General features: G+C 40.7%; 2 non-coding genes across 2 annotated transcripts; one reads left to right on the top strand and one right to left on the bottom strand.

The window, feature by feature from the left end:
- Positions 1-2,085: 2,085 nt before the first annotated feature.
- Positions 2,086-2,168, bottom strand: trnal-cag (transfer RNA leucine (anticodon CAG)). Its single transcript has one exon. It is a non-coding gene; the product is annotated as a tRNA-Leu (tRNA).
- Positions 2,169-8,148: 5,980 nt separating this feature from the next.
- trnae-uuc (transfer RNA glutamic acid (anticodon UUC)) lies at positions 8,149-8,220 on the top strand. The gene has a single exon. It is a non-coding gene; the product is annotated as a tRNA-Glu (tRNA).
- Positions 8,221-9,857: the final 1,637 nt, after the last annotated feature.

The raw sequence follows: 9,857 nt of genomic DNA, 5'->3' as shown, positions 1-9,857 counted from the left end.
TTTAATTAACATATCCTCCTGAGACAGAGCAATTCATTTTTGTCCCCTGTGGGAACATGTGTCCGAGATCTCTAACACAAGCACCATTGATGCAATCCATTTGAGTACTACTGTACTTTATAGAGTACACCCTGGGCTTTTTAGTAATGTCACATTTGTGGGTGTGTGGCAGCTCATGATCTTTCTTGTAATCTTTTCCTAATAATCAAATTGTTTCAAAAGATTTAAAAATGTACAGCAATTTCATTCAATGTCCTTTGTAGTGGACAGCAGGACTTTCTACCCCCTGTTTTTAGCCTATTTCTATACAAGGAAGCAGAAGGCTAAGTAAGACAGAAGATTTTATTACAAATGTATGCAAGAGAGTCAGATTTAAGGGGTGGCTTGGTGGGTAGCACTGTCACTTCACAGCAAGAAGGTCCTGGGTTCAATCCCCAGGCGGGCTGCTCTGCATCCTTTCTGTGTGGAGTTTGCATGTTCTTCCAGTGTCTGTGTGGGTTTCCTGGGGTTAATTGGAGACACTGAATTGCCCTATGGGTGTGTGTGTGTGTCTTCCCTGCAATAAGACACACACAGCAGCGCTTCTGGAGTTTTTAAACACTGTTACTGCTGGACTGAGAATAGTCCACCAACGAAAAACATCCAGCAAACAGCACCCTGTGGGAAGCGTCCTATGACCACTGATGAAGGTCTAGAAGATGACCAACTCAGCAATAGATGAGCGATAGTTTCTGAATTTACATCTACAAGGTGGACCAACTAGGTAGGAGTGTCTAATAGAGTGGACAGTGAGTGGACACTGTATTTAAAAACTCCAGCAGTGCTGCTGTGTCTGATCCACTTATACCAGCACAGCACACACTAACACACCACCACAGTGGTAGCCTAGTGGGTAGAGCTTTGGGCTATTACCCAGAATTGGTGGTTCAAATCCAGGCTCTGCTATGCAGCCACTGTTGGGTCTTTGAGCAAGGCCCCTAACCCTGTCTGCTCCAGGGGTGCTGTACGATGGCTGACCCTGCACTCTGACCCCAGCTTCCAAACAAGCTGGGATATGCAAAGAAAGAATTTCATTGTACTATGTATATATGACAAATAAAGTATGTCTATATCTTTATATCTACCATGTCACTGCAGTGCTGAGAATCATCCACCACCTAAATAATACCTGCTCTGTGGTGCTCATGTCAATAATTGTAGAACTACAAAGTGCTTCTATATGGTAAGTGGAGCTGATAAAATAGACAGTGAGTGTAGAAACAAGGAGGTGGTTTTAATGTTATGGTTGATTAGTGTAAACTCACACACTGTTGTATGTGCTTGCATGACTGTAGGACGAGTTCTCAGTGCATTACCGTAATATCCGTAAAATGTGTTCTTGCGATTTCAGTGCAGAAATGTTTGTGTAGAGACTGCAGCAGCGGATACTGTGTTTGTTTAGATTTTGTGGTCATACTTTTTTCAACAAGGTAAGTTTATTAAAATAAACGTTTTTTGTATATTAGCTTCTGGATATTTTCGGATGCTACGGACAAAACTGTGTTGTACTGCTATGATGATACGACTATGTTCCAAACCCTTTTAGACTCTTCCACCACCGTTAGCGCTTCTCTCAGTTAGTTCAGCTCATTAAATATATTATCCACAGTATCGCTTACTTTTACAAACCCAATTCCAAAAATGTTTAGACAGAAGAGAAAATGTCAATGTAAATATACAGCAGTTTGTAAAAGATGTTATTTATATTCTAGCATACAAACATACATCGCTCCAAAATATGAATGAACGCTTCAGCCAGGGTTGCCAGATTGCGCATTTCAAAGTCAGTCAAAATGGATGGAAAAACTCCCAACATACTCACGAAAAACAGCCGATATTCAGCGCTTAAACAATATTAAACCAGTTAAACATGATCTACTACTGCTGATATCTCACAAATCAGTGATTATAAATTATTAATCGCAATTGAAACAATAATTTAAAAAAAAGACTAACTAGGACTAAGATTTGTACGAACTTTTGTATCTTTTCACATTATTATGTATGGTAGAGGGTTAAAGATGTAAATTTGTATAAAGCAGGAATTGTCAGAAGTGGGAATCGAACCCACACCTCCAGGGGAGACTGCGACCTGAACGCAGCGCCTTAGACCGCTCGGCCATCCTGACTAGCTGCGATGTCAGTGATACCACTTTCGCCCACACCGACTAAGATTTGTACAAACTGCTTAATCTTTTCACATTATTATGTATGGTAGAGTGTTAAAGACGTAAATTTGTATAAAGCATGAGCTATCAGAAGTGGGATTTGAACCCACCCCTCCAGCGAATACTGCATACTAAACCATTCTGTCTAACTTGGACACTGTTGACACCACTCCCGCCCCACACGAACTAATATTTGTACGAACTCCTGAATCTTTTCACATTATTATGTATGATAAATTTACTGACTCTAACCCATCTGCTGCACTGTACACTTTGTCACTAGGCTGTAAATCAAATATCAATCGAAAGGGAGCCCCATATGAGATCTCCAACTGACCAAATAATGTTTTGTGGGTGGACCATTGTTAGCACTGTAACAGCACTAGCATGTTAGGGTGTGTTTTCTCTGGTATGAGTGTATTAGGTACAGCCTTCTTGTTGGCTTTTTAACTGACGAACTCAAACCCTGTTTGTGCTTGCTGTAGGCTATTCAATCGTCCACTAGATGGCATAATATGAATCCAGTTAATATTGCGTTGGAAAGTTTCATTGCATGCTGATCTGTGTGGAATACAACTAAGAAGTGGAACGCCTTTTCAGAAGAGTTGAAGCTGTTATAGCTGCAAAGTGTGGGCCGACATCATATTAAACCCTTTGGATTAAGAATGGGAGTCACTCAAGTTCATATGCAAGTCAAAGTTCAAATACAAGCTGGAGAAAGGTATCCGATCAGCAAAAAAGGAATATTCAGAAAAGCTGAAAAGCCAGATTGCTGCTAACGACCCAACTTCAGTCTGGAGGGGCCTCGAAGAGATCACTAACTACAAGGTGCGAAAGACCCACCTTCTCCTGAATGACCGTCAACTCACCAACGACCTGAACGAGTTCTACTGCAGATTCGAATACAATAAGGACAATTCTCAGCCTTTCTCAGCTAATTCTTCATCCTCCTCCTCCTCCACCCTGGCTCTCTCACCTCTGTCCCCGGCTCCTTTAACCATCAACGAGCGGGACGTTAACAGGCTCTTTAAGAAACAAAAGGTGAGAAAAGCTCCTGGGCCAGACGGAATCTCTCCATCCACCCTTATGCACTGCAGCAATCAACTGGCGCCTACCTCACTCACATTTTTAACAGATCATTAGAACTTTGCTCTGTTCCTTCATGCTTCAAAACATCGACCATCATACCAGTCCCCAAAAAAATGAACATTTCTGGACTGAATGATTACAGACCTGTAGCCCTGACATCTGTAGTCATGAAGGTCTTCGAACGCTTGATCCTAGCCTACCTAAAGAGCATCACAAATTCTTTACTGGATCCCCTGCAGTTTGCATACAGAGCAAATAGATCTGTCGATGATGCAGTCAACGTAGCCCTGCACTTCATGCTACAGCATCTCGACAGTCCTGGAACCTACGTTCGAGTTCTGTTTGTGGACTTCAGCTCGGCTTTTAACACCATAGTGCCAGAGCTGCTGCAGGTCAAACTGTCCCAGCTGTCAGTGCCGGATGCCATCTGCCGGTGGATCATGGACTTTCTGACTAATAGGACACAGCAGGTACAGCTAGGAAAACACACTTCAGACCAGCGGAACCGAAGTACTGGTGTACCACAAGGCTGTGTGCTTTCACCCCTTCTCTTCAGTCTTTATACCAATGACTGTGTTTCTAAGGAACCAGCTGTAAAGATCCTTAAGTTTGCTGATGACACCACTGTGGTGGGCCTTATAACCGATGGTGACGAGTCTGCCTACAGAAAGGAAGTCGAGCAGTTGGTCTCCTGGTGCAGCAACAACCACCTGCTGATCAACACACAAAAGACTGTAGAGATGGTGGTGGATTTCAGGCGCAACGCGCCCTCCTTACACCCCCTCACAATTAATGGCTCTATGGCCTTAGTGGTGGAGTCACTTAAGTTCCTGGGCACCACCTTATCCAGGGACCTAAAGTGGGAAAAGAACACGCTCTCCATCGCCAAGAGGGCTCAGCAGAGAATGTTCTTCCTGAGACAGCTGAAGAAATTCAACCTGCCACAGAGTCTGCTGATCCAGTTCTACACAGCAATAATAGAGTCCATCCTCACATCATCCATCACCATCTGGTTTGGTTCCTCAACATCACATGAACGAGCCAAACTCCAGCGTATAATCAGGACACGTCACATCAAGACACGCTAACAGATTTTTCCCCAGAGCTGTAACACTTTTTAACCAAAGTTGTTCTCTTGGGCAAATGTTGGTAAATACTGGTTAACAGTCCGTGTGCTGTCGGGTCTGTTAAATATGTTCTATGTTACATGTCATACATGTGTAATTGTCTGTACTATTATGTGTATTGTTTGTACTACTATGTGGACTGTTGTGTGTATCATTGAGTGTATCACCAAAGCAAATTCCTCGTATGTGTAACATACCTGGCGAAATAAAGTGATTCTGATTCTGATATGCGTGTGAAGGCAGACGAGTGAATACTTTTGGCAATAAAACCTTTTTATATTAATTGAAGTTTTACAGGACAACGTACAGTATGTTAAAGTTTGTAATTTATGTCACATCCTTGTGAGGATTAAAGCAGGTTGCAGAGTCCGGATAGCTCAGTCGGTAGAGCATCAGGGTCCAGGGTTCAAGTCCCTGTTCGGGCGAGTCATTTATTACTGCGTTGGGTGAGCGGTAATGTCCCGTACTACATGGTTTATTTAGAAAGTTGAAGAATTTGTACTTTGTGAGATATTTCTAAGTGAAATAGCATGTACTTGATCAGCTTGAAATAATAGCACACTACATGTGTAACATGTTCTCCACACCAACTAGTTGTACGCCCAGCTGTTGCAAACAGACTGTAGTAAATAGAGGATCGTTTAAATCTATATTTATGTGCAGCCTAATAATGCGCTGAGTTTTAGATATTAATAGCCACATATTTTATGTTGAATTACATGCTTTATAATTTCAGTTCTTGCTTCACAGAGCCGCTTTGTTATTGCACTGCACTAAACAGTTGGTATATCCTGCACTATTTTGTCTACATAATGCAGCATCAACGCTCTGCTCTGTTAGTACATTACAAAGGGTAAAGGTGGTTTCTTCGTCAGGGGAATTAGCTCAAATGGTAGAGCGCTCCCTTAGCATGCGAGAGGTAACGGGAGCGATGCCCGCATTCTCCAGGGCAGAAACATTATGATCATTTAAGGCCGTCACGTAATATGAAACTCGTTGCGTCATTGCTCACTGAAACACAGCATCAAAAATCAGATCAGTCTGTAAGTGTTACAAAGACATTCAGGCTCTGTAATTAATCGTTTTGTTTGACTTTTTTAAATTGACAAACATGCAATAACTTTTAATTTTCCAAATTTGTAATGTCTTGGATTTTTAACACCACTTTTTTGTATCGTTACGTGACCTTTTGATGGTTTATTAAGTGAACTGCTTGGTAAAAGATGAACCGCTGATATTCACAACATTCCCTTTTAAAATGCAGCATTAACACTTAAGTCTGTCAGTGTTACAAAGACAGTTTTTTTCAGTTCGTCCTAAAGGCTGAGATGAACATCTTAAATAAACTGTGAGTCTGTGATGGTTTAAAAGCAACACATAATATAGAAAAGAGTACATGAGCTAAAACACTTGAAGGCAAAACGAAATATGAACTCGTTGCGTCATTGCTCACTGAAATGCAGCATTAAAAATCAGGTCAGTCTAGGTTCGACTACTGGCTGACTTGGTTACCTCATGGCTTTTTGGTCTCTCTATGGGTATGGGAAGTGGTCATTATTGTAGCGTAAAAGAGAGATTTGCATGTAATTATTTTTTTATAATAAATAGCTTCACGAGGCACCACCAACATTTAGTTGTTTGGTTAGGCTAAATTGTTTCAAAAAACCTAATTCATAACATATCAGTCCTTTTCTGTTGGGGTAAGTACATAAAGCCGATTATTTTTTTCACCGAGGTAATTAAAACCACAGCGCTAAGTTTTGAATCGTTGTAATGTTTCTTAAACTAACAAAGCATAACACATATAATGACAGTTAATAAGTAAGTGGCATAACTAAGTGGTAATGATAGAAGTATAAATCTGTAGGTGAACTATAACATGAAATTAGCATATGATTCAAGAGATTTAGAGCCTGATTGAAGCGTATGCTATTGTAACCTGTATGAAATATGGAGCTACTAAAACCTCAAAAGTCATTTAAGAGGTGTAATTACTTGTCGTCCCCAAAATAGGGCGCAGTGGTAGAAAAAGACTTTACCTTCGTTAGTTTTTCCCTTTTTGGCTTGAGAGATCTTGAGAGGTTGCTGCAGACCAGCTGAGCAATAATCGGTACAAAATAATACATAATGGTTTAAAATATTGACTTTTAGCATATATTAGAGCTGATAAACTGTTTTTTTTTTTTTTTTTTACCAGAGTTCCAGCTATGAACGTGAGGGAGGCGGTTTTCTGTCAAGTAATAAATGTTTGAAACTTCCGCGAATTTGTTCTGATAGCCTAGCTAGCCACTGTAAAGGGAGAGTACACCTTTCTTTTGAGTTCATACGCTTTTCATTAGAAATGGAAGGAATAAAAAACCAATTGGAGTTATGAGAATGTTCTTTAATGCTTGTCGAAATGATTTAAAAGTATAGCTATGCTAATCGCTTGCTAGTGGCTAGTTAGCAAGTAGAATTACTAATAGCGTGGTGGAGCCTTAAAGGCACAGTGCACATATTCTGTTAAGTCATTCAGTTTGGTTAGATTGATACATCTTAATTATTTACAGCACAACTGTGCTATGATTGAACATATTTTGGTTATCATAATGTACATATTAATGGAGTTTAGTGATGGTTCAATTCAAATTCATGTTAAAGGGATAATTGCACATGTTACAGCTAAAAAGTTGGAAAAGAGTAGTAATTCATTAGTCAGTGCTAAAATACCAATACTGAAGTGATGTATGGTAATTCCTTACATGTTAAATGTCAATGTTGCTGTGATGTATGAATGTTAATTAATTATTTGTAGTCAAGGTGCATCCTTAGTTTTTGTACATGTTATAAGATGTTCTGAAATGAAGAAAAGAACTTAATGAGATCTCATTTTAGGGAACATAAAAGAATAGGAGCATTCATTGTTCTGCACTATCTGTGTAGATTGTTTTTTCTTAGACGCACAGAAAGACGTAGAGAATTGTGATGGCGAGCCCAGCCCTGTGAAACTGTTGATGGTCGTAGAAGCGGTGTGGCCTACCGTTTACAGAAGACTCCGGATATATCAGAGTTTTTGCCCAGGACCAGATAAGAACCTACTCACACTATTTACTCTACCTGGGTAAAACAGCCATAGGAAAATACCTTTAATACACACATTCAAGGACTAGAACTTAATTTTTGAATCTATACCTCTTTAAATATAAGGAGTGGTATTGAATTGAAGATCTCTTGCACTTAACATAATTCCTATTTGTAAGAGCTATTTTATTTCTTTATTTCTAAGGTTTTTTTGCAGCACTGTATGTGATATTTCATTGCTTGTGTGGCAATAAATGTGTTAGCTGTTTAACTTCACCTTAACTCCTCTCATGATTTCAAGGTATACCGCTGTTCGAACCTAGTTAAATGTTAGTGCCTTTTTGTTACTGTTATTAGCAAGCTTAGGTGCTACACTATCAATTATTAGTAGAAACAAATTAAACAGGGTAGCGAAGCCAACAAGTGAGCACCTGAAAAACGTGTACCTGTCCGCTGAAGGAAAACTGCAGGGGAGGGTCCGGAGCCGAATCACCTCAACGTCGGTCGGTTTCTCTGTTCAGGCCCTGATTCATGAACAAATGGCTTTGTCTGCCAGCAGAACTAATCCCAGGCTCCGCGACACAGCGACCGTTGGTTCAAAGGTGTTCAAATCGGACTGAAGCGCTTCCCTTTCTTTGTCTTTGCCAGTGCTGAGACTTGCAGTTTCCCATGTGGTCTAGCGGTCAGGATTCCTGGTTTTCACCCAGGCGGCCCGGGTTCAACTCCCGGTATGGGAATTGGTCTTTATGATTGGACTTGAGCAAAACTTTGCCTATTAGTTCCTCGGCGCCTTGTTGCTGTTGCTCAAGCGTCTTGTTCTGTTGAAACTATGACTGCAGTCTACCAGGCAGCAGCCAACGTGAGCCACCAGTGACTGACCGCTGGGAAGCCATGGTCGTATAGTACTCTGCGTTGTGGCCGCAGCAACCCCGTTCATGGCACTGTCCTTTTGTATGCCATGTTTGGAAGGTTTCTATGCTCTTCTCAGGCAAGAGACAGAAATGAGGCTGAAGCTTCAGGAAAGCGGTTTCACAGGGGCCAGTGGCGCAATGGATAATGCGTCTGACTAGTGATCGACCGATTAATCGGCCAGCCGATTAATCGGGCCGATTTTTTGGCATTTTTTTAGATAATCGGCATCGGCCGATATATGTGCGCACAAGGCCGATATTTAAACATTGCCTCCGTCAGCTCAGTGACTGTATACAGTCATTGGTCTGGCTGTTGTTAGAGCGCCCCGTGTGTCCATTTTGCCACTCTCCAGGCAGACATCAGTGAATGCACAAGAACAAGGATTGTAATCCTGCAGCCTGTAGCTGCATGCCGTCTCATCAGAGAACTTTAACTTTAACTTCATTATTTTTTATTCACAAATATTTTTGTTAATATTTTATTTATATTTTGATTACTTATCTAAATGCTCAAACACAATGCACACACAGTTTGGTGCTTAAATAATGGCTCCTTAAAAGAAGTTCTTCTATGTGCAACTGTCTTCACTAAGCATGTTTGTTCATTCTTAAAAACAAAAAGATACTGCTATCTGCTTGTGTATGTTAAGTGCACTGAAACCTTTGAAATAATTTGTATTTTATTTAAAGTTTTTATTTTTTTAATTTAATTTTTTGAACGTGATTTTTTTATGTGATAAATAAATGTTTATTTAAGATCATTAATTCTGTTTTGTTGTATTATTATTATTATTATTATTATTGTATTTTTTAGTTGTAAAAAAATGGTATTATTGGCTTTATATATCGGCCACTTCTTTCGTCTAAATATCGGTATCGGCATCGGCCATTAAAAAACCCATATCGGTCGATCACTACGTCTGACTACGGGACAGAGGATCCTAGGTTTGACTCCTGGCTGGCTCGGTTACCTTGTGCCTTTTTTTGTCTCTCTAACTCCTTGTGTATGGTTCTCTGTACCCCAGATTCAACAATGCAGGTCTTGTCAAGGTGACAAAGGCTTGTCAGAGGAAAGAAGTTGGATGAGTGTGTGGTTCTCTGTACCCCAGATCCAACAATGCAGGTCTTGTTAAGGTGACAAAGGCTTGGCAGAGCGGAAAACAGTGGCTGATGCTGGTGTCAGCCGGTGCAGAGCCTTGCGGTTTCCCATATCGTCTAGCGGTCAGGATTCCTGGTTTTCACCCAGGCTGCCAGAGTTCGGCTCCTGGTATTGGAATTGGTCTTTATGATTGGACTTGAGCAAAAATTTGCCTATTTGGTTCTTTGTAAGAGGAATTAGCTCAAATGGTAGAGCGCTCGCTTAGCGTGCGAGAGGTAGCCGGGTCGATGCCTGCATTCTCCAGTGCAGAAACATTGTGATCATTTAAGGGCATCGCGTAACACGAAACTCATTGCTCACTGAA

The sequence above is a fragment of the Trichomycterus rosablanca genome, chromosome 10 (genome assembly GCF_030014385.1).
Source record: "Trichomycterus rosablanca isolate fTriRos1 chromosome 10, fTriRos1.hap1, whole genome shotgun sequence".
Taxonomy (NCBI): domain Eukaryota; kingdom Metazoa; phylum Chordata; class Actinopteri; order Siluriformes; family Trichomycteridae; genus Trichomycterus; species Trichomycterus rosablanca.
This window is presented reverse-complemented; position numbering and strand designations above follow the sequence as displayed.